The sequence below is a fragment of the Nycticebus coucang genome, chromosome 10 (assembly GCF_027406575.1).
Source record: "Nycticebus coucang isolate mNycCou1 chromosome 10, mNycCou1.pri, whole genome shotgun sequence".
Lineage (NCBI taxonomy): Eukaryota > Metazoa > Chordata > Mammalia > Primates > Lorisidae > Nycticebus > Nycticebus coucang.
The window spans coordinates 1,588,818-1,615,580 of record NC_069789.1 but is presented as its reverse complement, the minus strand read 5'-3'; positions in this window follow the sequence as shown (position 1 = coordinate 1,615,580).

Genomic DNA, 26,763 nt, shown 5'->3' with positions numbered 1-26,763 from the left:
TAATACTTAAATCTCAGTTCTTTTGAGGACATCCAGGCACAATACCTAGAAAGAAAAAGCAAAAAAACACTGGGTAAAAATTAATTGTCATTAGTTAAAATTTACTCTGGATATTAGCCAACAACTAAACAATAGCAAGAATTAAAGCAACCTCCTATTCACATACTATAAATTTCTACCACTGAATCTATACTCCCCAAACTCAAGCTTTAAAAAATCACTTGTGTGCTTTATTAATTACTTTCTATTGTATTACCAGTTTCGTATTATAAAAAAAGAAAATGTTGGTTCCCTTCTCTTTATCTCTGTACACCTGTCCCAGGGAAGAGGAAGGCTTATGTTTAGAGGACATTGATGACATCATGACTGTTAAGTGGGGTTCCATTTTTTAAGAGTCATTTGCCACTTTGTGGTTCTCTTTTTTCAAATTTCCTATTTCCAACATTCAGAAAGGGGAAAAAAACCCTCAAACATTTGACTGTGGTAATTTTTTCTAGCTTTTTATATTTGTGTATAGAAGTAATAGCCATTATAACATGTTTTTTTTTAATTTTTTTTAAATTTCAGATGAATATGAAGGTGCAAATGGTTAGGTTATAATGTTTTTGTTGTTAGGCCTGTTGTAGCTGTGCCCCTCACCCAGGAGGTGGGCCAGGAATGCTTACATTGTGCCCCTTAGCGGGGAGTTCACCAAGCACCATCCCCCTCCCCAAGCCTTCCCTCCTCCCTCTGCCCAACTTGAATTGAATCATGTTTTTCTCTTGTTCCTAAACTGGCTTCATATTAGTATTGAGTCCTTTGGATTCTTGCTTTTTAATTCTTGTGATTGTTTACTAAGAAGAATGTGTTTCAACTCCATCCAGGTTAATACAAAAGATGTAAAGTCTCCATCTTTTTTACAGCTGAATAGTAACCCGGTGGTACCCATATACCACAGTTTTATTAATTCATTCACAGGTTGACTGGCACTTGGGCTGATTCCACATCTTGGTGATTGTAAATTGAGCTGCAATAAACAATCTATTGCAAATGTCTTTATGATGGCAGGCAGAATGGGGACCCCAAACCCCATTTTTGGTAAGGAAAAACACCCCCAGAAAAAGGTAAAAACAAAAAAATAAGCTGAGCAAGGCAGAATAACAACAGTTTAGCTAGTTTACTTTTAAACTAGCAGCTAAATTACTTATCTGAGTAGTTTCCTGCTTTTCCTAGAGGCCTGGCCTGTAAGGGATACAGCTTGCAAACACCCCACCTGGGTCTGTAAATACTCTAAAGAAGTAACGGCTACAGAGGGAGCTACATGCAAGCCCTGGGGGGGATGTTAACCAGGCCGTCCAGTGCCCAGTCTACAGTCAGAGCAAATACCCACTGTGGGGATTTGTATCATGGTCAGAGCAGAGATCAAGGGAACAGCTCGAGCCCTGAAATATGGGCAGGAGAGCTTGTGTACCCTGATAACAGAGGAAGACGCCTCTGGGTTGGAGATCAGAGGAGTTCTCGTTACTGTGTGTCCCCATGAGAATTTGCCACTCTCCATGCTATGAATCGTGGCCATTCTGACAGGTGGATAGTGGGATTTTACTGTTGTTTTAGCTTTTATTTGCCAGATTATATTCAACATGGCACGTATCTTCATATGCTATTTAACATTCCACATATCATCTTTGCTAATGTATCTATTAATACTTTTTGCCCATTTTTTAACTAAGTTGTATTTTTTTCTTACTAGCAAGTTTTGAGTCCTCTGCGTATTTTAGCGATGTTCAAGTATAGCAACACTTTCAAACAGATCTTAGGAGTCATTTCTGGGTCCCTGGAAATCAAAGTTTCAGTGATTTCTTGGAAGTTGCTTTGACTTGGATCTGCCTGAGCCCAACTGCCAACTCCAACTGTTGGAGTTCCCTTGCCATCGTGACGGTGCCATGAGGTGGGACTTCAGGAGGTGACTGGATCGTGATGGCTCCTCCTTCATTACTGATGAAGGCCTTTATCCTAGGAGCAGATGAATTATCACAGGACTCTGCCCCCCATTTTCTCTCTCTGCCTGATGTGTTCACATCCACCTTCTACCTTCCACAAGGGATGGCGGTAACCAGGTGCTGTGCCATACCCTTGGACTTCCCAGCCTCCAGCAGCATGAGTAGAATAAACTTTTATCTATTATAAATTACCCAGTGTGTGATATCATATTATAGCAGCAGAAAAATGGATGAAGACCAAAGTCTAGATCTGGGAAGTTTCCCCCATTTCAAAGGGAAATGTGGTGGAAACCAGGTATTGTGAGCTCTCTCTCTGTCTCTTTCCATATTTATTGAACGCCCGACCTCCCCAGCCCAGCAGTCACATCACACATGGCTTGCTATGCTTAATCTCTAGTTTGTCTTTTGGTGATTTTATAGAATACTCAGTACCTAGACTGGCCTATTATAGGTCTGATACCCAAGGTACAGAAAAAAACCTTCCCACAATAGGCAGTTCCCTAAAATTAGATTAGCATAAGATGAAAGTCTCAAACTAGAGATGAGACCCAATACAAATAATCCTAGGGATGGAGACTCAGAACTTACCTATGGGGTAAGCTGCAAAGACTGCTATTAGCAGGCACATGAAACTTAAAGAGTTTGGCCCCAAAAATAACAAAATAAAATCCCCCACAAAATTTTTTGGAATACTTCAAATCATCCAGTTATTTTGGTTACATTAGTACTCTTTGGACTTTCAAAGAAGATTAGAACAATTTCTGAGGAATTGGAGGCAGGAAATTGATGCAATTAAGCAGTATTTCTAAGGGCCAGTGGAAACGTAGGACTATCTTGAATATTAGTCAGGACTGTAGTCTGTGTACTAAAGCCGCCTATTTAAATTCACATAATCCTGAGAAAGATTTGAGGTAATTAATTTAGCCTATCAGAAATAATCTTCAGACTAATTAATATGTTGCAATGCAGAAAATCTACATTTGAGTTGCTTTTTGTGTATGGCCAAACATATCTGGCATATTTGGAAAAGACTTCACTCACTTTCATATTTCCAAATGCAAGCTATTCGAAACTTACACTCCCCTTCACTGTCATGGAAACCTCAGCTCCTGTAGTTAGATTGGCTTAGGTTGAATTGATTTTCCCAACCATTAATAGAATTAGTTTGAGGAAGGTTCAGTTTTGTAATCTTTAAAATGGGAAGAAAAATATCAAAAGGGTATAGTGAAGTTTGAATCAAATCAGCCAAAATCTTGGCACATAAAAAGCACTAAATAGGTATTAACTACCATTGTTAACAGCTTCCTATTTTGCTTTTATCTTCTATTTTCACAATACACTACGTGGACTCTATCATAGATGGCATAGTGAGACTCTCGGTCAAGGGAAAAAGGAAAAAAAATCTATAAACAAGGGATAGGAGCCAGGAAAATGCGTAAATATGTAAAAATACATAAGCTGCAAAAGTAGTCATTTTCTTTTATTGAAAATTAGCACAGGTGGCGCCTGTGGCTCAGGGAGTAGGGTGCCGGCCCCATATACCGAGGATGGCAGGTTCAAACCCGGCCCCAGCCAAACTGCAAAAAAAAAATAGCTAGGCGTTGTGGCGGACGCCTGTTTTTCCAGCTGCTCTGGAGGCTGAGGCAAGAGAATCACCCAAGCCCAGGAGTTGGAGGTTTCTGTGAGCTGTGTGATGCCACAGCACTCTACTGAGGGTGATAAAGTGAGACTCTGTCTCTAAAAAAAAAAAACAAAACAAACAAAAAATAAAATTAGTCACATTTGGGATAGTCTGTGTTATAACATTTCCCCTGAAGGATGAAAACGGTCAATTATGTCACGAAACTAGCTCTTTGAAACCTGAGATAGCAAACTGATATAATTATACTTTTAAATACCTCATTATTCATATGTGTTAATATGAGGATTTTATGCTAATATATTTCTTTTCTAGACATCTGCCCTATTACCATTATTTGAAAAAGGAAAAAATTCAATATTCTGTTTATGCTTTGACATCTTTAGTCTAATCTCAAGTCCTGAGGTGAAGTGCTTTAAAATTAAATTAGACAACTATTCCCGGTTGTTTCTATTTTTAGACAAAAGGGTTGTGTTTTAGTACATCTTATAGGCATAGTTTCCTCTGTAAGACATTGATAATTCCAGTGTACAATTCCAAGGACAAAAATAGTTTGAAAAAAACACTTTTTAAATGTCCCTTTGACATACTTGGGTATAACTTGTCTAAAAAATAGTTCCATGTAGCCTTTCTCATCAAAAATATGTGCTCTAAAGAAATGATTTATACAATGAGGCTGGAATAAATCCTTCGGCAGACACCGACCCATTCTAGAAGGACTCCAGCACGGGGAAACTTTATGCTCTTCTACACCTGCAACTTAACACCTGAAGTCTTCTGTCACCGTCATTATACTCTGGTTCCCCTCCTGGGCTGTTCACGGTTGGTTCAAATGCCTCCAGCAAAATCCTCATGCAGTTCCATTTTCTAGGGGAAGGTGCTATAAAACCTTTATCTTCTGCAACTAAATTCTCATTACAAAAGCTTGAATTATTTCCTCGTCTCTCGCTCTAGCTGTGCTCCTTGAACACTCCTTGAACACTATACATAAAATGTCAAACCCATCCTAAAGCACTTCATTCACGCCCATCAAAATACACAGTCTAGAAGTGGCAACCTTAGAAAGCAGCTTTTTCTTTCTGCACTGCCTTCAACTCAGGTTTTTTATTTCTCCCCCTAAGGATCTATCATCCCTTATCACTTTTATTCTGTTTTCTTTTCTATTATTTAGAACTTGGCTACCAAGACTTCGATGTAAGAAGCATGTGGGTAGAATTTTTCTTACCCTAGAGGGTAAATGTGGACATCTCTGTCCTGTGTAAGGCCTCCAAGACGTTCCCCTCAGCTGTCTTCTACATAATCTGTCCAGGATTTCATATTTTATGGCACATGATTTCACTTTCACTTTTGAGTCTTTTTCTCTGGCATAAATATCTTATTCCACTAACCTTCCTTTGATTCTGCCAATCTAAAAATCTTTCCTTTGTGCCCCTTTGACATGACGACCTATTGTTATCCGTTAGCGTCATGATTCTCTCCGTTTCTCTCATCTGTCCCTCCTCACCACCCCCCCCACCATGTTTTGCTTATTCTGGTTGTGCTAATATAAGCAATGATGCCACTGGAAATATTTCATTCTTGCCCTTGATTTTCTCGCAGTTTTTGACGGAGGCTGGGCTTGAACCCACCACCTCTGGCATATGGGGCTGGCGCCCTACTCCTTTAAGCCACAGGTGCTGCCCTGATTTTCTCAATATCATTATGACTACTTCAACTTTCCTTCAAAGAATAAGCCACAGGAAGAAACATTTCTAAGAAATACTGTTGGAATCAATTTAGTAGAAGAAGATGATGGTTCTAATAATTTTCTGAGTATCTTCCTAATTTCTCAGCTTCCCACCTCTGTGTATGTGAAACATGGGAATCTGTATTTTTTTTTTTTTTTTTTTTTTTGTAGAGACAGAGTCTCACTGTACCGCCCTCGGGTAGAGTGCTGTGGCGTCACACAGCTCACAGCAACCTCTAACTCTTGGGCTTACGCAATTCTCTTGCCTCAGCCTCCCGAGCAGCTGGGACTACAGGCGCCCGCCACAACGCCCGGCTATTTTTTTGTTGCAGTTTGGCCGGGGCTGGGTTTGAACCCGCCACCCTCGGCATATGGGGCCGGCGCCCTACTCACTGAGCTACTGGCGCCGCCCGGGAATCTGTATTTTATGAAGGAAGCAACATTGACCTTGCAGTGACTTTGAACAACCGGCTCAGTTTCTGTCTGATGTCATGTCTCCCACTGGGGATAATATAAGGCTGCTTGAGAGACTCGGAGATTAATTCAAATTGGATTTTGAAAAAAATGAGACAGTTCAGTGACAAAATGAGCTATTGGTCTCTTTGATTTGAAGAGAAATTTCTAGAAACTGACCAAAGTAAACATTTCACAGAAACCTCTAATTCGATTATTATTTTTTTAACATTAATGAACCTCTGCTTATACAGATAGCCTTATCCGTGTACACTCCAAGTAACATTTGTTTCTGCTCAGGGATGATATTGGATGAATCATCTTATTCAGAAATTGAGAAGAGTGTAGGTTGTTAATTTTAATGATATTTATTATGTTAAAATACAGAAAAAGTTAAGAAGATATATAAAAAATAATTTTGCATTTCTTTGCCTTTAATTACATAACAACCTCAGTAATAACTTTCGGCGTATTTATTTTATTGCAATTATAAAGTTTGATTTTAATGTGTAAACTATGAAGGCAACGAAACGCATTTGCAATCTCTCCAAATGTCACTGAATATTTATGACAGGAAATTAGAAGACATATTAATTTCCTTACGCTGATTCTTACCATAGTAATAACATCAATAAGGCTCTTGAACTGGATTCATTTATTAGCTCTTAGAATAATGACAAAAACAACTCGTTCAATTGGAGCTTTTTATTTTTGTTTTTATAAATTCATTCATTCTTTCACCTCTTATTGGAGTCTGGACCATCGGTCAAACGTTGAGATAGAAAATGAAAATAGGAAGAATATAGATGTCATTTTCACACTTAAAACACTCATATTCTGGTTCAGGGCCTATAGCTCAGCAGCTAGGGCGCCAGCCACATACCCCGGAGCTGGCAGGTTCGAATCCAGCCTGGGCCTGCCAAACAACAATGGCAACTACAACCAAAAAATAGCTGGGCGTTGTGGTGAGTGCCCAGTAGTCCCAGCTACTTGGGAGGCAGAGGCAAGAGAATCACTTAAGCCCAAGAGTTTGAGGTTGCTGTGAGCTGTGACATCACAGCACTCTACCCAGGATGACATAGTGAGAGTCTATCTCAAAACAAAACAAAACAAAACAAAACAAAAAAACACTCACTGCACTTCATGCCATCAGAAACATTATTTTCTTTCCAACTTAAAATAAAAGAAATGTGATCACTTCTTGGAAGGGGGATGTGTAGCTGAACACAGGCTTATTTTTAAAATAAAAATTTTTTAAAATTGGGCTTCCTTCTTGAAAAATATGTGTATTAGAGTCATAAAACACTGTTAAAAACAAAGTTTGCTTTGAGATTCACAGTTTTAAAATTATAATCTATTCAAATATATAAAGCTCTCAGTCTTTTGTTGTAATTTTCATGTGTGTTTAAGTATCTGCATTTATCTTTTTTCCTAATTTTCTAATGCTAATGTTATTTCTTATAATTCAGTAACATAGAGGAAAAAATAATGCTTTTAGAAGAATGTTTAATTGAAAATTAAAATGGCTCCTCCTGGTCAAAAAAAAAAAAAATGAAAGAAAGAAAGAAAATAAACATTTTAGGATATTCCAAAGAAAAAGTGTTATCAGGCTTGGCACCTGTAGCTCAAGTGGCTAAGGCACCAGCCACACACACCAGACCTGGCGGGTTCCAAACCAGCCCAGGGCTGCCAAACAACAATGACAACTACAACCAAAAAATAGCAGGCATTGTGGTAGGCACCTGTAGTCCCAGCTACTTGGGAGACTGAGGCAAGAGAATTGCTTAAGTCCAGGAGTTGGAGGTTGCTCTGAGCTGTGATGCCACAACACTCTACCCAAGGCGACAGCTTGAGGCTCTTTCTCAAAAAAAAGAAAGAAAAGAAAAGGAAAGAAAAGAAAAAGTGTTATCCTGGAAGAAGTTGATATTTGCTTAAGGCTTTCTTAAATCAGTAGAATTTGGACAGACAGAAAAGAGTAACATACCCTATACCAAAGTAGCAATAGCGGGTCTGAACACCGTAGGAACTGGCACCCAGAAGAATGAAATACCATACACAGAGGGTTTTAGTAGAGGTTAAGGAGGATAAGAAGCTTAACATAACATTGTTCAAGGAACTGGCAATCATACACTAAAAGTTTAGATTTTCATTTTCCTGAAAAGAAAAAGTCAATAGAATACTGTTGCAATTCTCCAGAAAACATACAGTACACTTGGCCTCTGGCTCCTGGTAACTTCTTCAGCCTCAAAACCTAGGTCTACCAAAAAGCAGTTCCAATTTTAGGCACCTCGTACTGCTGACTGCTCTCCAACACTGCTGTGACTTTACATATCTGGATTATTATGGTTGGAACATATTTTCTTATCTTTCTCCCACCCTGCCTGAAGTGGCTGATTCCTACCCTCTCTTCAGGCCTTGGCTTGCACTTCACCCCATCCAGGAAAGGTTGCCTGATTCTAGCATTCTGTTCCCTTTTCTCAAGTTTTAACAACAGTCACATCTCTCCCAGATCGGTGAAGTATTATACCTGAATTTATGCTTCTTCTTTCAGACAACAGGAGAGTTCAGGACAAGGACCACGAGTGGTATTGAAATTTCTCCTACCATTGAGAAACCTCAGCTGTCACCTTAAGCCAATCTCCAAGGCTGACAGGACCCACACTGGTCCCATCACGTGGATGGTGAGCCCCAACAGGGCGCGCTGAGAGAGCATCACTGATTGGATGTGATTGCAGAAAAACCCATCACTTATCTAATCATAAAAAGCACTGGGAAAACCCAGTGGAAATGAATTTTACAAAATAACTTATCTTCAAAAGTGTCAAGGTCGTACAAAACAAAATCAGGGAAGACTGAAGTATCATTCCAGACTGGAGGAGACAAAAAAGAAAAAAAAAAATCTATGTACAATGTGGATTCCTGGATGAGATCTAGGGACAAAAAAATGCAAACAGGTACTAGTGGAAAAATTGGTGAAATCTGAATACAGTATATAGAGTTAATAGTATTGGTGCTAATTTCTTAGTTATGCTGACTGTGCTATGATTATGTAGGATGATAAAAATAGTTTTCTTTTGTCTAGTCTAGAAACTCTACTGCAAGACCAGATGTACTTCAGAATAAAAAGGTAAAAGGAGCTCATTAAATATTTGTCAAATGAATAACTGGTGGAGGGATGGTGCTTTGCTGAAAATCCCTGTTTCTCGCTCAATATTTCTAACTAGTATCCTTGAATGTCTAGTTACCTTAGTCTATAACCACACTAAGTTAGCCATTCATAAATATTTTAATAACAGGTAGATAACAGCCACTGAAGCTGTGTTTTAATGTGCTATTAAAAATCATCCCATAGAATTTATTTTAATATGTTCACTATAGTAAATCAATATATATAATCCATGTGCACATCCAGTAATTTCCCAGTGAATTTTTCATATTTAAAATGCTACATGTGTAGACTCACTTCTATAATATTTAATATCAAATTCATAAATGTTGCCTAATACCAGGCGGGAATGAAGGAGCCGTAATATCATATGAAGATTCCGTTTCTTATGGAAGGAGCTATATCGTGTGGCTTTGGGAGATCAAAGGATCAATCTTCTCATAAATGTCAACCACGAAAATCCTCAGCAAACATACTCGGTATAATCAAACCATTGTGTGGGAAGCAGACCAAGGACTCGGTTTCAGTCTCTGAGACATTGCTTTCTAAAACAATAATAATCCAAAATATTTTATAGGAGCATAGAGTTTTTGAAAATAATCCTCAAGAGGGAGCAAGCAAAAACACTGTCTGGTAATATGCAGTAAATCAGCACTGCAGATCCAAAAGCACTTGTGAAATGTCTGTAAATATTTGAAGCTCAGATTTGGCACAGATTCCTGCTTCCTCTAGATGACCTGGGCGTTCTGGGCCCCGTGACTGCAGCACGGGTAACACAGCTCATGGGAACTGAAAGTCACTCTCTCTTCTGTTTCGTTTTCACAGACCTGCTGACAATTTCAATGTTGGCCACAGATTTAAATATTCTGTAAGGTAGGAGAGAAAAAAAAAATGAGGTCAACATATGCATTTTAGAAGTTAAAAAAGGCTGAAATTAACAAAACCCCTTCCCAATATGTCATCAGTTGGAAAAGCCAAGGTATATTTTAGATCACTTCTGATTCTGCTTCTCTTAAGTTTTTACAATTTTTCTTGTTTATCAATTTTCTAACTGTTCCACTCACTTAAAATCTGATATTTGTCTATAATCTAAAATGTACTCAAATTGAGATCTGCTCTTTTGTACACATATTTTCATGGAGGACAGAAATTGAGATCCTAGATGTCCAGGGGCACACCCCAGCCCAGTGCATGACTCCCCGATAGAAAGAAACGGCCTCTAGAAAAACAAAAAATAACCTCGAAGACTACACTTAGCTCCCTTGAAGGTCAAGCCTCCTTTTCTTGTACATATGTACCTACCTCTAGTTTATTTTCCAAGTATTCCTATTTCTTAGGCCTGTCTTTCTTATCCATTAATTGGTTCATTTATATAAATTCATCTTGGTATTTTATTTACTACCTCGTATGTTTTATTTTTGTAAACATCTTAGTTATATATGTTTTTTCTTTAAGCCAAATTTTTGAAGAATAAAGTGTCAGCACCACTTCTTGCTTTGAAACCACCATTATCAGGCTTTTCTTGTTAGTGATCAGTATTTATATTTTATATATAACTGTTGAAAAATTATCTTTTAAATAAAATTTGACAGATTACACATTTATTGTTCCATGTCTATTCATCACCATTATTAATACTTACACATTTTGGAAATGGTTTCTCAGGAGGATTAGACGGTAGAAAGTCTTTAATTAGAATATATTTCTTAAAATATAAGATTTTATAAAATTCTTAACTAATCAGCATTTTTGATGCCTCTATTCAAATTAATTATAAATGTGACCATTTCACCTACAGTAAATTTAAGCAAGTAATCAGCATGTAATTTTAAAATGAGAAATACACAAATATAATCTGAGGTAATATGTATATTTTAGATAATTAGGAACACATAGTCTAGTTCTCTCTTTAAAATTTTTAACTCATCATCGTCAGTCATGATTCTTTCATAATTATGATATGGATCATGTATTTTTAGAAACAAACTAAAATAAATCCATTACCTCCTAATATTCTCCAATAACAGAAAATAGTTGCCTACTTTGGAACTTGAACACAGAATTGAGGAAATAAAACACAGGCTTGTATTTTTTTTTCACCAGCTTAATTATTTTTCTAGTCACGTCAACTAGGTCATCATTGAGTGTATTTTCAAAAACCTGGTAAAAATGCCAGCTTTAAGCATTATGTTATTAACGTCAACCTCATAAAACATAATCATAGCTCGCTAATATGGATAATTTATGGAAATCTATTCCTAGGAAGGTGTATTTGACCTTTCTAGAATAGTGAAAAACTAGGGAAAAATGAAAACTGTAAAGACTTCTTAGTTTTGTTTCCTTTTCTTTTTTAACTGGTTGGTTTATTTTAAGTATATAAAGTGCATGGTCTCTGTCTCTCTTATATACATTATTCTAAACTAAGTACAAAGCAACTTGAGAATAAGCTATGTTAACTAACGTGATGAAAATGTGCCAAACGATCTATGAACCAAGTGTATGGTGCCCCACGATCATACTAATGTACACAGCTATGGTTTAATAAAAATAAATAAAAAAAAAGAATGTAAATTAAGCATGATGATCAAATAACTTACATAAAGCCAGTAGTAATATTATACCCAGATTTTATAACCCCAGATAAGTTCTTAGAGTCATGTTTTAATATCAAATTATCTAAAAGATATACATAATTCCTGTATATTCTAAAACCCATACATATGTGAATCCCATTTTAACAATATTGAAAATTATTATTGACAAACAATAATGTCTCCTAGCCATAAAATAAAAAGAAAATAATATGCCTGTATTTAACTGGGAAGGAAAGCTTTAGATGCTGAACCACTGGGTCATGTCCAGGAGTTCAGAGTTCACGGCCACCACTGTCACAGGTTCACGAGGTGTTCTCTGCAGAGTGACGTCTCTGTTGTACAATGTCTCCCGCCTGGTTTACAAAACTCATCCTCTATAATAAAAGTTAAGATCACATAGATGGAAACACAGAATCAAAAAACTATCTAGTTTCAGGCTCAGCACCTGTAGCTCAGTGGGTAGGGCGCCAGCCGCATACACGGAGGCTGGCGGGTTTGAACCAGGCCCAGGCCAGCTAAACAACCATGACAACAGCAACAAAAAAATAGCTGGGCATTGTGGCAGGCATCTGTAGTCCTGGCTACTTGGGAGGCTGAGGCAAGAGAATCGCTTAAGCCCAAGAGTTTGAGGTTGCTGTGAGCTGTGACGCCACAGCGCTCTATCAAGGTGACATAGTGAGACTCGGTCTCAAATAAATAAATAAATAAAAACGACCTAATTTCTAATTTTTCTAACTATCTGATATGGAACAAAGAAACATGCCCGATGATCTATGGCAAGCTTTGAATTTCCATAGTGTGTGCAACAAAAGTAAGATGCTTGCAGAGAAAGTCTGATAATTCTCAAAGCACAGGGGGAAAAAGGGGCCTGATTAGACAAAGTTGTATATTGCAGAGAATGGTTTCAATCATGATTTTGTCTTCCTTTCCCCTCAGCCTGCTTTTCTGAAAATGTTAGTACCTAATTCTATTACCTCCTTGACGTTGGGAAGGGCACTCAGAGTTGGCAACATGGAACTGTCTACTGCACTAGCAGAGTACACGGAATTTTCTTGCTATCTAAAGGGTGTTTTTTGATCTTCTAATAAACGGGTAAAAAACATGAATGTGAACTCCTCAGGAGCTAAAACTCTTCTTTTAACGGGTAAAATGTAGAACTTCGGTTAGCAAAGATACTGCTATTTTGTGAATAAAGCTACTTTCCTTTAAGGCAAATCCTGGCAAATAGCCAGAGAAAGCACTTTTAGACACTTAATATGTTTTGCTTCCCTCAATGAAATAGCCTAGGGTATTGAAAGAGTGCTAAAAGGTTTATATTCCCCTTAGTAGGAAAGAGATTTGAGGACAGAAATTACATGTGTGCACGCTCACCCCCACTCATCCCCACTTCAAAGTTTGGAAATTTTTACATTTCTGTACCCTCCAGGGGTTTGTTCTGTCTTTATATCTGAATGAGTCAGAAATTCATGAGTAACACACCATGCCAACACCTCTTCCTCTCTGCCCCCTCTCGGCCCCTCCTCTGTGGTGCTGTGCTCCATGGAAGTTAATGCTTCTGTCTGACAACGTACATGCTAAGTACATATCAGCTTTTACAAAGTGTAACAGAAAACATTGTCCAGGTCTGTAACTAGGTCATGGCACCTCATCGGTGAGCTGTGGCAGATCTGGACAGCTGTTTTGGCCACAGCTCTGCTGTGTGCCTAGGAGGCTATGACTCTGGACGCTGCCCAGGAGAGCCAGAGCCACAGGGCGCTGACAGCAGTGAGCACTGCGCCAGCCGGCCAGCTCCCTGCATGTCCCTGCTGGAAGGCTACTGCTTTCAAAACTTAGCTTTGGGTACCGCTTTATCTTATGTTTACAAGAAAATCACAGCCAAATGCCTTGCCTGCCCATCTGTGCTGCATTAGACATCTGGACCAACTTGGCCCCTGTCCCCACATCAACATGACAGATTGCAGATTTGTTTTGTCAACTTCCACAGACCATTCAGTCAGGATGGAGTTCTCCAAGAAAAGGCTGCTTCCCTGTGTTTCTAAGAAGCACTTTAGCTTTGAAAGTATGCCTCACAAATTGGATATATTGTAAGATCTTATGGGGTAGATTTTTAGCAGTGATTTTTTTGTAAAATCTATTCATACTGAAAAATTCCCTTGGTTACCCAATTTAGTGATATTTAAGTATTCAATCTTCACTATATACATACATATATGCACATATATATATATATTTATTTATTTATTTTTATTATTTTTTTTTTTTGCAGTGTTTGGCCAGGGCTGGGTTTGAAGCCGCCACCTCTGGCATATGGGGCCAGCACCCTACTCCTTTGAGCCACAGGCACCGCCCATCACAACTATATTAATTATTTAAACAGCATGTCATTGCACTCATTTTATACAACTGTTTACAAATTTCACTGTGTAGTATCAGGTAGAAATTCTTGAGACTTGAACCACTAGGCCATTTTGCAAAAGTTTAGAAATATTTAAAGAAAGAAAACATACCAAACTCTACATAAATACAGGGTGTCCCAAAGGTCACCCCTAAAATCATCATACACGCGGAAATTGTAGCTAAATGCACCTTTATTTATAAAATATTCATTACGAAATTTTACAAAATATTTACAAAATATTTTTTACATGCTGGTCACCTGGGTGAAGTTTTGTAATGAATCTTTTCCCCATAAAGGGACATTTAGCTACAATTTCTAATTTCCTCAGAATGGAGAGTTTGTGGGCGTCTTTTGGGACACCTTGGACGTACCCGTATACCTCAACGCTGTCTATCCGAAATCTCTCTCCACTGCTCCCCCACATCCACCCCCATAGCCGTTATCTCCTCTTTACTAAAATTTCTCTATTAAAGGTGAGCAATGACTTTCCATCAGCCCCCACCCATCTGGTTCTGAACCACTCACCACACTGGATCGCAGCCTCTTTTGGGAAACAAGAGTTTCTCCCTTAGACTCTTGACACTTCCGACAGCGAGCTTTTGCCCTACTGTCCAAGTCTTTCTTGGTTGAGTCTCCTGGCTCCTGTCTTCCACTTCACACTTACAGGTGGGCATTTTTCAATGTCTTTCTCCATATTTCTCCATTTTACCTATTCTTATATTTTACTTACCCTTGTCACAGGATTACCCGCTGCGTGATTTGTCTCCAGTCCTTAAACCTATTAGCCCAGGTAATGATGAACAATCTACAAAATATGCCGTATGGTATATGCATGGTGGCTTCCTCATTGCTTAAAAAATAACTTTGTACACTACTTTGACATATTAGGTCTGACAGGTTCACAAACACATTCTAGAAAAAGTGCTACACACCTCACTGCTGAATGTCACTGTGGCCAGCGGTGGAGGACTCCCCTTCCCCTTGGGAAGCCCAGCCCACCCTGCAGAGCTGTTTTTGAACTCCTTTTCTGGAACAGCCATCAGAGCTGTCATCATACAAAGGTCTGCCGATTCAGTTTGTGAACTTGCCACCGTGTGCTGAGGCTGCCCACACTGTGCGGTGAGACCACACTGGGTAAGGTCTCATAATCTTGGTGCGTTAATGTCTCACAGCTGAGTGGCATTATTAGTGTTGCTGTGTGGGTTTGTCCGCTCAGAACAACAGCTCTGAGGGCCATTCCAGAAATAGAATTCCAAAGGGGGTCCGTCAGAGGTGACTACGGGGACACTTAGCAGTGAGGCGTGTAGCCCTTTTTCTAGAATGAGTTCGCCAACTCCATTGTCAGACCTTGTTCAGGCGATTTTCGGTTCTCTTGTCCCCTTCTCTGCTGCTGAAACAATTATTTCAGAATTAGTTAATCAAAATGACATTTATTATCTTGCAGTTTTATAGTTCAGAAGTCCAAAGTAGGCCATACTGCATTGAACCCGGGGTTTCAGCAGGACTGGCTTCACTTCTAGGGGCTCGACAGAAGCTATTTCTTGGCCGTTTCTAGAGGCCGTCCCCTGTCCGTCTCCTGTGCCCTTCTCGGCCATCCTCGGGGGAAGGGGTCAAGTATCCCTCAGACTTTGTCACCCCGACCTACCCACCTAACTCCTCTCTTCTATTGTTAGAACCTTCGTGATTAGATTGGGCTCCCTGGGCAATCCAGGGTAGTGTCCACATTTCACACTCAGCTGATTAGTTTCCTCTGAAACCTTATCCCCTTTTCCCGTGTGACCTAAGCTGTTCACGGGTTCTGAGGGTCAGAACACAGACCTCATTCTGCCCACTGTACCCCCTTAGCCTTTCTGCTTCACCTGTTATTCAGCCCATGGTTTTCTCATTCTTATGCTTCAAAATGTGTTAGACTAACTCTATACTGAATCTCAGAGTCAAAGCAGTCTATTTATTTGACAATGTGAATGTTACTTTCTTTGCCTTATTATTATTATCATTGCTTAATATTTTGAAGTAGCAATTGTCTGATTCCTTTTCTGAATGTATTTATGTTTGTTCATCCTTTACAAGGTTTTTGTTTCTAATAAAAATTTATAATACTAACATGTGCGGCTTTATCTCTGAATCTTAGAATTGGAAAGATTTGTCTGGTGAGAGAAAAGGTCTGGGTACAAGATGCTTGGGAATCTGTGTGAGTGGCCGGTGCACGGCACGGCTGCTGGTGATGGACGTGAGATGAAGTGGGACTGTATCCAGGAGACCGGGACACCGTGGGGAATGACAGCAGGAAGAACCAGACAAGTCCACCAAGGGGACGGAAGCAAAGAAGTGAAAGTTCCTGACTTCAGTAAGATCTTCCAGGACGGGGCTGTTTCTTATTTGGCTGCTGCCTTAATCTCTAGTGACGCCCTTACACAATTCGATACTATGGTGACACAGGGCTCATTATGTGGATATATTATGCATATGTTTGAGGGAGGATTATGTTAAATTCAAAAAGTGTTCATTTAGGGCTTGTTCTAAGACTTGCTCATAGTTTCAGTGGACGCCAAAACAAGTGACAATGGCCACTCCTCACCTCCAGAAAGAAGAGTGAGAGACAGGCCCGGGAGCCCAGTAAAGCCAGGGTGGGGGGTAACGACCCTGCAGGCCAGCTCTGTCCTGCGATGCTGACGGATGGCTGTGTGTCTCTACACTGTTTGTTACACGCCTCTCCTCAGTTTCCTGACGTTGCCCAGTGAGATTGCTTTTGTTGGTGGATGTTAGACGGCTCTGTGGATAAAGCCCTTGTTCTAAGGGTGATTCTGATAATACATTATATTCGTTTATTATCTGTACAGAGCTCCATTTTCCATATTACCAGGACTCCTTTCCATGTACCAGATATTCGCATGATTAACGTTACTGTTAAATAAAAATGTAAAAAAGGAGGATTTGCTAGGAGACACAGAGAGGTTTAATTCCACACTTACTTCTTTTCTCCCCACAGCATCATCTCCCAACTTCAGTTGTCCGTGTCAGAGTTATCCTGTTTCCCCCACCATGGGGTTGATTAGATCAGCACAAGATCTTATGTGGGAGCAGCAGGCTCAAGCTCATCAGCAATCCCGCAGGTACCACACCGATGCCACTTCCTCTTGAACGACTGCTACATTTTTTTCCTTTCTTCTTTACCAAAACTCTTAAAATGAATTTCCACTAGTTACTGTAGCCAGTGTTTCTCTTCCCATTCTGTCTTGAGTCCATTTCCACTGAAGTTTAAACCCCTCACTCCTTTAACATTGCTCTTATCATAGTTGTCAATGATCATCACTTTCTTAAATTTAACGCCCAATTCTCATATCTTATTTTATGTCACCTATCAGCAGGATTTGATACAGCTGATCTGTACCTCATCCTTGAAACATTTTTCTTCATTTGACTTTCAAAATGCAACACAATACCTCAAGGGTTGCTGTGGTTCTTATATTTTGATAATTCTCCTTTTTTCCAGGATTTAAAGACTGGGTTTTTATATCTTCATTTAACAAGTGCATACTGTAGTATCTGTGGGCCAGTAACTCCGATATTGATGTCTCTGTGCTAGACCTTTTCCCCGAATCGAATCTGAGGATAACTCCATGTGGAATGTGCAATAAACATTTCAAAATCACACACATGTGCACTCGTGCACACAAACACACACACACACGTGCACACACAAATTCTTGATCTCTGCATCACATTGGTTATTTATCTTTCCATTCTTGTGATACTTTACCAAAAAGAATGTAATTCAACTCCATCCAGGTAAATGTAAAAGGTAGTCATTTTAAAAAAGTGATAGTGTCTATTGTTATTAAATTTTAAGCCTCTTTAATTTGGGGAAGGTAAAAAATGGAAGCCTAATAAACACGTGTATATGTTTAAAAAAAGAAGTGATAGTGTCAGGAAAACTGGAATCTTATCCTTGCTCTGCAAGTTGAGTCAACTCCATTGAGTGGTTCAACCAGAGAGTCAGTAGATAAGGTTGGCAAGTAGTGGTTTTTAATACATAATTTATATATCTAAGGTGAAGAATCAATAGAAATCTATGTAATACAATATATCTAATGGGAAGAATCAACACAAGTCTACACAATATATCTAATATGAAGAATTAATAAAAATCTATGAAATACAAACTATGAGCTGTGAAGGTAAAAACAATTTTAATATTACCAAAAAGTAACATTCCTACCTATAAAAATAACTATACAGAATTATGACATAAAATGAAAAGGTTGGTATGGACTAGATTTAACCAGTTCAGACTGTGACTATATCATAAAGTTGCTCCTCTTTAAAAAAAAATGAAAATATGTCTTAAACAAAATGCTTTTATTATCATTTAAGAATAATTAATCCACACCGTTGCCAACGTCTGTTATTTTTTGTCAGGGAACACTTACACACTGTTGGTAGGAATGCAAATCAGTACAGCTATACAAACAAATTAGTATAGTTTTCCGCACTGTGGAAAACACTATGGAGGTTTCTCCAGGAACTAAAAACACACCTACCCTTGGATCCAGCCATTTTACTGCTGGGTGTCTGCCCTGAGGAAATGAGATCTTTATACCAAACATACACCTGTTCTGGTCATGTTTATTGCAGCTCTGCTCCCAACAGCAAAGCTTTGGAATCAACTTCAGTATCTATTCGTAGGTAATTAGATAGAAAATGTGCTGCAGACACACAGGGGAATACTATTCAGCCATAAATTCAAATGGAATCTTCTGGTTGGAAACAACGTGGGTGGCATTGAACACCATTATCTTAAGCAAAATAACTCAGAAAAAGAAAGTCAAAGACCTCATGTTCTAACTTATCAGGGGGAGCTAAATAATGTGCACACACGAACATGGTCAGTGAAATGAGGAACAGGGGAGACTCAGAAGGGGAATACAGGGTGGGAGGCGGGCAAATAAAGAGAAATTTCTTAATGGGCACCAGGGATGTTATTTGGGTGATGGATACAGTCGAACTCCAGACTTCACTGCTATTCAATATATCCAGGCAACAAAATTGCCCTCCCACCCCTTAAATGTATATAAAAAAAAGAATAATAAATCCATCAGACAATTCTGGAGGATTGATAAGGTAAAATATCAGAATATAGAATAAAAATGAAATAGGCATTGCAATGATCCTGGTTGACAACTGGTGAATGGTTAATAACCGTTGTATTCATAAGTACAATACATATGTGAAATACAGACAGGAAAAAATGTATGTACTATTTTCATATTGATTTACATATATCTATGGATATATATGTATATGTGTGTATTTATGGGTTGATTAAAACAAATATTATTACCCGATTTCTATTTGGTATAAGTCACTGAGAAAGGTGAAGATATTTTGAGATGAGAGGAAGACGTCCGGTGATTGTTAATTGTTTTAGAAAATTGAAGTTGAAAGAGCAGAACACTTCCAAGTAAATATTAAGCAGATCCTAAGGCAAGAGAAAGGTGAAGCTTGAGAAAACAACATTCCACCCAGGGTGTTAACCAGGACGGAGTTGCAGGCAGCCCCTCACCAAGGAGGCTCTGCACCCCTGCAGCTCTCTCCTGATGACTCTTCACACTTCTGCCTGTGAAATTACTCTTTTCTCTCTGGTCATGGCCGTGTCAGGTCCCCAATTCCTGTATCTTCCATGATGCTTTTTATAGTTTGTCAAACTCTAAAAATCCTACCAGCAAAACTGCCAAGTTTTAATGACAGGAATGTGGAAATTTCTAGGCTGTTCTGTCTCATTGCTACCATGAGGTGTAGCAGGAAAGGATCAAAGATAGTCAGGATACAATTGAACAAATCAAATCAATTTAATACATCACAGAGAAAAATCAACAGCCTGGGGTTCTTAGATAATGAACACTGTGAGCTATAAAATTACGATTCAAACCATGGTCAAACAAAGCTCATTGAACAGCCCATCAAGCATTCTGACACGATTATCAAAAGAACACATCTTGTCATAACCAAGTACAAGGTTTATCCAAATTAAACTGGGGCAATCTGAAATGAATACTGGTGTGTTTTTCTCTATGTTTTTTTCTTACCTTGGCTCTCACATCCACTTTTTAAATTAGGTTTCAAATGTGGAAAAACCAACTTTTGTTGTTAAAAAACAATCAACAATGACAGTAACAAAAATTTGAAAATCCCAGCTCTTTCTGGATTTGGGTTTATTTCTGCCTTTTACTTGACCTAGCCATGTTCAAGGTCAACTAATAAAATGTTCCCAACTGAAATCTTGACATCACCCTGAGGGCTTTAACGGCATCTCACGCAAAGGAGCAGTGTGGTAAATTCTTATGGTATATTGATAGAACAGAAAAAATATGGAGTCTTTGGGCAACAGAGGAAAAAAAAAAAACAGGTGCCTTTTTCCTCTTATGATTAAGATAATTAACCTTAATAATAATGGTGATAATTATAAAATGGTGAGGAATTAAACATTTATTTGAACTAGAAATGAAAAGAATAATGCATAGGGAAAATACTTTTAAAATGATATTTTTGAAATTATACAGATCAAGGGTCATAAAATGTATCCTATAATTTTAATTTAATTAACTTCTTATTCAGTAGAAGTAAGATAGTTTACATCAACTATAAAATAATTTAAAGCAATGGACCTTTTGCCACTTGTCACATCTTATTTGCCAGGCATGTCATCTGAGACAAATGTTACGAAGTAAGAGATGTATTTATGGGGGAGAGCTGTCAGATCAACAGCTGCAGAAAGAAGGAGGAGGGGGCTAGGAGAAAGTCAGGGGTGGAGGCTGCTGGCAGCACCATGAGTGGGACACTGGGGCTCTTGTGAGGTATGGTAACTGAGCTGATGATGGGATTGTTGTAACCTGAGTCTAATGGTTGTTGAATGTGGGCTGCTCTGAAAAAGGGGGATCACTTTTAGCAAGGTGACTCTCTTCCGCTGAGCATTTTGAAGGGAGTGTGACAGCTCAGTGCCGCCTGCTGGAAGCGCCCCCCGCACCTGGGGTTGTGTTTTCACGGTAAGTGGGGGGCTCAGGGAAACCAGCAGCCACCTCAGCCCACCGCCTGTCCACCCAGATACAATGTTTCCCACCCAGATATTGTGTTTTCCTCAATGTTTCCCACTGAGACACAATGTTTCCCACTGGGATATAATGTTTCCTGCCCAGATACAATGTTTCCCACCCAGATACAGTGTTTCCAGCTCACCCCTCAGGGAGCCACCAGGACTCTCCCCTTGATTGGAGACTGAGCAGACCTGAGCAGGTGCTGTGCTACCCGGCCGGTGGACCACAGCCCACACCCAGCTCCCTCCTCTTCCTTCCTCCTGAATTCCCCTGTCCTCTTACTTAGCACCCTGCTGGGTTTCAGGGTAGTCAGGTGTGAGGACGCAGGTCTTCCTCAGTGAAAGATCCTAGCCTCTGGTCTTCACCCTCTTTTCAGACTGTTACTGGATCATTTTTCCATTTACTATCAAAAACTATCAGAAGAGGAACCAAAATAGAACGCGTTAGGTAATGGCCATTTATCCCAGCTGGGTCGGTGAGTCCTTCCTCACCTGCTGGGTCCTTTGCAGGAGGGACCCAGCACCCAGAACTGACCAACTTTGGGAACCAGGAGGTCTAAACTCACACAGCAGAGACTAGCAAGGGTTCACTCTTGCTTTCAGCCCTCAACTGTTGGATCTAATTTTCTAACTCGTAGGAAATCTTTACATCATTATCTCAGGATTTACACTTTTTTGACCCACTTGTATATGATCTCGCATGCTGTCATTTCTGACACAGGGATTTAGAGCAACATTTGTGTGGCAGTGGGTACAAGGTCATGGGCTCTGCTGTCCAGGTTCACATTCCGTAGGACACAGAAATTGTCCAGGTAGAGTGACAGAGCAGACTGTCGAAGGCACAGGGGTAGTGTCCACACAAAGGCACTATCCTGTGAGACTGGGACATTGTTTTCCAGAATAACTACAGATTTTAAGTAGAAAATAAAATAAAAATCTCACTGATGGGTGAGTTTGACAGTGGCCCTGGGCCAGTGTTATCCAGGCCCTTACCATTTTCCTTTGAGATGCACATGGATAAAGAATAAAGAACACGGTCTGGTTTGTGTCTGCTCATTCTAACTCACCGATGAAGTTTTCAATACTGGCTATGACCCCACAGGCAGGCTTGCTTAATTCAGAAATGTAATGCTAGCAACTGTCCATTTAAAGTCTTTCATAAGTATGCTTTTTAAAAAATGCATGGAGTTTAATCAAAAACAACATAATTAGTACATCCAAGATGTTCATCCTTAGGCAATGACTTCAGCAAGCAAAGTCTGCATGTCACATCTTCTTGGCAGTTTGTAGTGGCACAATTGAACTGTGCAATTTGGGGGAGGAGGAGAAGGTTTGTTTTTTAACTTGCGAAGCCTGGACAAATAGCTTTAGGGCTTCAGATTTTAATAAGCAGGCACTTTTGACCTTGCCAAATTCGAGAAGCTAATTGGAACTTCCTTCACACAGGTGACAGGTATTTTATACAGCAGAGCTTTTTAAAATGGAAAGGTCACAAGCACTGACCTTATAAAATGGATTTGGGACTTATTGGCCTTACAGGATGACTGGTTGTGTGAGGGTTAGTGTAGCCTGACCTTGAAATATGGAGGCATTGGGTAGAAGTCGGGTGTTTCAGGAGACTGCAATCAGGATCAGCTGCTGGGAATCTTGGCCTGCAGAACCATTTTGTAACTATAGTTCATTTTTCAGACAGGCCCACAGCCCGGGACTTGAGGCTGTTGTGTGACCTTAGTTTAATAATTGCTGCAGAGTATTAGCAAGGTTTAACCGTTAAATTGTTAACGGGCATGCAATGTTTTATAAAGCTGTATAAACCCCTTGCTTTTACATATTTTGAACTAACTTTAGTCTGAAGAAAGAGAAATCTTGAACTTATGTCACTTTCCCACAGGTCCCTAACTATCTATTACCGCTATGTGGCCTTAGGCTGTTGGGCCACTTCAGTCCAACAGTAACATCATTGCCATGGATTTGTAACAGTAAAAAATTCAAGGGGAGCTGTGGCTCAAAGGAGTAGGGCACTGGCCCCATATACCAGAGGTGGAGAGTGCAAACCCAGCCCCAGCCAAAAACTGCAAAAAAAAAAAAAAAATTCAAGGGGAGATGAGACTACGCTTCAAATGTGTGAATTGATGTGCACATATAGGAATGGGCGACATTGTCCTGGCTGAAGTTGTGGGGCACCCTGTGTAATCCACCCTGTGGTCACAGCAATTCATGACCCACCTGCATGAAACACATTCATTTCTTCCCCCAAGTTCCCATCCTGTCACCAACTTCAAGTCCAGGATTTCATCATTTGCATCAAGGCCGAATACAAATGAGCTCTCTCAGGAGTGACCCTTCCTCATGCAAAGGCCTCTCCACTCAAAAGACGTGGTCCTGCCCCCAAACACCCACATCCATTGATGGTAGGGAGGATTGATGATCAACATACTGGATATGATCATTCAGAAAGGAAGAAATATGAGGATGGGGCCCACAGGAGGACCCACATCATCAGGGTCCCTGGATGGAAACCCAGTTCTGCTCCATCAGGCTCTTGGCTTTTTTGTTTGTTTGTTTTTAAAATGAGCCATCCCCTTTTATCATTAATAAATACCTCATGTTTGTACTCCGAGAGCTTTTTCTAATTGACTTTTTACAAGTAGAGATCGGGGTTCGGAGAGGCCTGTATTCATTTGAATCTCTCCCAGTCCTTTTAGTTCAAACTATACAACTTCTTTAAATTCTTTGAGGTATTTTCATATAAAAAATTATAACCTATTTGTTTTGGTAAACAACACCACATAAATCTCTTTGAGGTGAACGTCTCTTTATTTCAGACTGTAAGTCAGATGATGTTGGAAAACATCTGTATATCTCTTAACACTGTGTTTTGTTTCATTTACCTAGGAGGCCCTGAGAGGTCCTGCCTTGAATCTTTAACAAGGTCTCCTATACAGCCATCATCTTGGGATGATCTTTAACCTGAGAGGGCATTATTGCTGGCAACTGACTGGATTTAAACCCTGCCCTGAAGTTAAGAACGGCAGTGTTGTCTGATTTATTTTCTGAATGTATTTATCTTCTTTTGTTCTTTATGGGGTTTTTGTTTCTAGTCCTTAGCTTAAACATTGTTACTGCTATTAGATTTTAAGCCTTTTTAATTCTGTGAAAGCAAAAAGTGGAAACCTAATAAACACATGTATATGTAAAAATTTAAAAAATAAAAAAGAGAATGGCAGTGTTAAGAATCATTATGTTATGATCTTAAGTTCAGAATCATTTACCATATGGAAAAGTTGAGAATGATCACTAGTAATAGTTTTATGTGCTAGCCTATAAAACTCTGAGTTGAAAATATTTCTTCTAAGTAATGTTTGAAATGTAAATATTTTCTGATTTTAGATGGTTATTCTTTCCTAACACCTTATAATGGGTGGAAAATAAAACCAATGGACATTTTAATACTCTGCCTGGAAACCTTTTTAGTCAGATACACGATTTAAGTAAATTCTTTTTTCTGTTTTTCAAGACAGCCAGCAATGGGCTTTCCAATTTTTTTTTTTTTTTTTTTTTTTTGAGACAGAGCCTCAAGCTGTCGCCCTGGGTAGAGTGCTGTGTGATCACAGGTCACAGCAACCTCCAACTCCTGGGCTCAAGTGACTCTCTTGCCTCCACCTCCCAAGTAGCTGGGACTACGGGTGCCTGCCACAATGCCCAGCTATTTTTTGGTTGCAGCCGTCGTTGTTGTTTGGCAGGCCCAGGCTGGATTTGAACCCACCAGCTAAGGTGTATGTGGCTGGCGCCTTAGCTGCTTGAGCCACGGGTGCTGAGCCAACAGGCTTGCCAATTGTTCCTCCAATTACCGTTTCTAGTCTCCATCAGCAGTTTCCTTATTCCCTTTTCAGTTTCCACTTGAACCAATCCCAATGCCCACATTCTGTATTTTACGATTCCACTCCAAGGAATCCATCACCCTTCTCTGTATAAGTCAACACTGCGGCAGAATCAGCCCTAACTTTACCATAAATCAAAGGCTGCTGTACATCACCACAGACACTAAACCCAAGTCTCCTGTTAGCCGGGGTAGGGAGGTGAGTACTGAGCAGGCGGTATAGACCAACAGGAGACTGAGTCAGAACACAGGGACTGCGGTGAGAGTGGCTCAGGGGGTCGCCGGGTGTCAGTGTGATGTGAGGCCGGAGCAGAGACAAGACGAGACAAGCCGTCAAACCAAGGGGAGCTGAATCTGACCGCTCATCCTACAGCCATAAGAGGATAAAGGGAGCTACACCTGTCACGGGAAACCACAGAAACACACCCACCCAGTGATTATCAAGATGTGTATCTGTTCATAATTGCACCTCTTTGGTATATTTATTTAGCATGGGGTGTGCACAGGCTCTTGGGAAATAAATTGGACTTTTTTTTTCATGTGTTCGCTTATGTTTTTCCACGTCTGTATCCTTGGCAGACAGCTCTAAGTTGCCCCCTGCCCCCCCCCCCAATTTTCTCTCACTTTGGAAAACAGCCTTTGCAAGCTCCTCTTGCCTGCGAGGGGACCTGTGGGTGTGAGAAGTGTCTCTTCCCTGGTAGGTTACAGTCTATGGGAAGGGAACTTACAGACCCAGTTAAGGTCTTTAACTAGTTTCACTTTCATTTAATCCCAAAGGGAGTTTGGGGAGTGGCCAAATCTAATCAGATCTTTTAAAAAGGGCTTACTCTTTCCGCCAATGTTACAGAAATTCTCCTGCAGGCCTTGGAGAAGTAGCCACTGTGAGCTCCCAGGAAATGAACTGGGCCAAAGGCCACGTGAGCAGCTGAGAGAATCTAGAGGTCTGGAAAGGACCACAGAGTCACTGATGCCCAGACAGTAGCGCTAGCAACAGAGAACCCGGCTACGTTTACCTATAGGCATGAAAATGGTGAAATAATCCACATATGTTGTTTTAATGCATTAAGTTTGTGCAGCTCTGTTAATAGCAATAGACATCCAACATCATTTGAAAGAGAAGCGGGAGAAAATGAAGATACTAAATGGACGAATCTGAAGCAGGGTGTTCCTATTAACAAGCACCTCCCATCAGATGCTGAGGCTGGCACCCCTGGTCCATGGGGTACGTTTGGAGGGGCAAGGATTTAGACTACACAACAAATTCAAACCACATAATTAAAACTATTTTGGATTCTTGGGAATTTGCTTTCTCTACTTGGAAGACTAATTTAGCTACAAGGACTTAGGTCAAAACACGGAAGAAATAAAACTTTGAAAACTTTACATGTACATGCAAAAAGCAGAGATATACTGAAGGAGATGGATTCTAATGGGATAACGTAAGCAGAGCAAAGCTATTGCAAATAAGTGTAAGCCTCAATTTCAATTTCTAACTGGCATAACAACATTTTAATCAGAAGAACAAATATTTTCTTGGCACTACATTTTTAATCTGTAAGTTTCACAGGACTAATTTGTTCTATGGTATAAATTAGAGTTCTGATTATTCTCATCGATGAAATTGATTTAAGTTAATCATCAAATCCCACAGGATGTGTTTTTATAGGCCTAATTTAAATTAGGCAGGTTTGGAGGCACATACTCCCATATAGCTTGGAAGTTCCAGATTTCTGAGCCTCAGTCTTTCCCGTTCACTGCTTTCCAGTTTCCACCTCTCTGTCCTCCTCACAGCTGGTCCCCTGAGGCGGGGATGGTGCAGAGAGTACAGACTCTGCTAC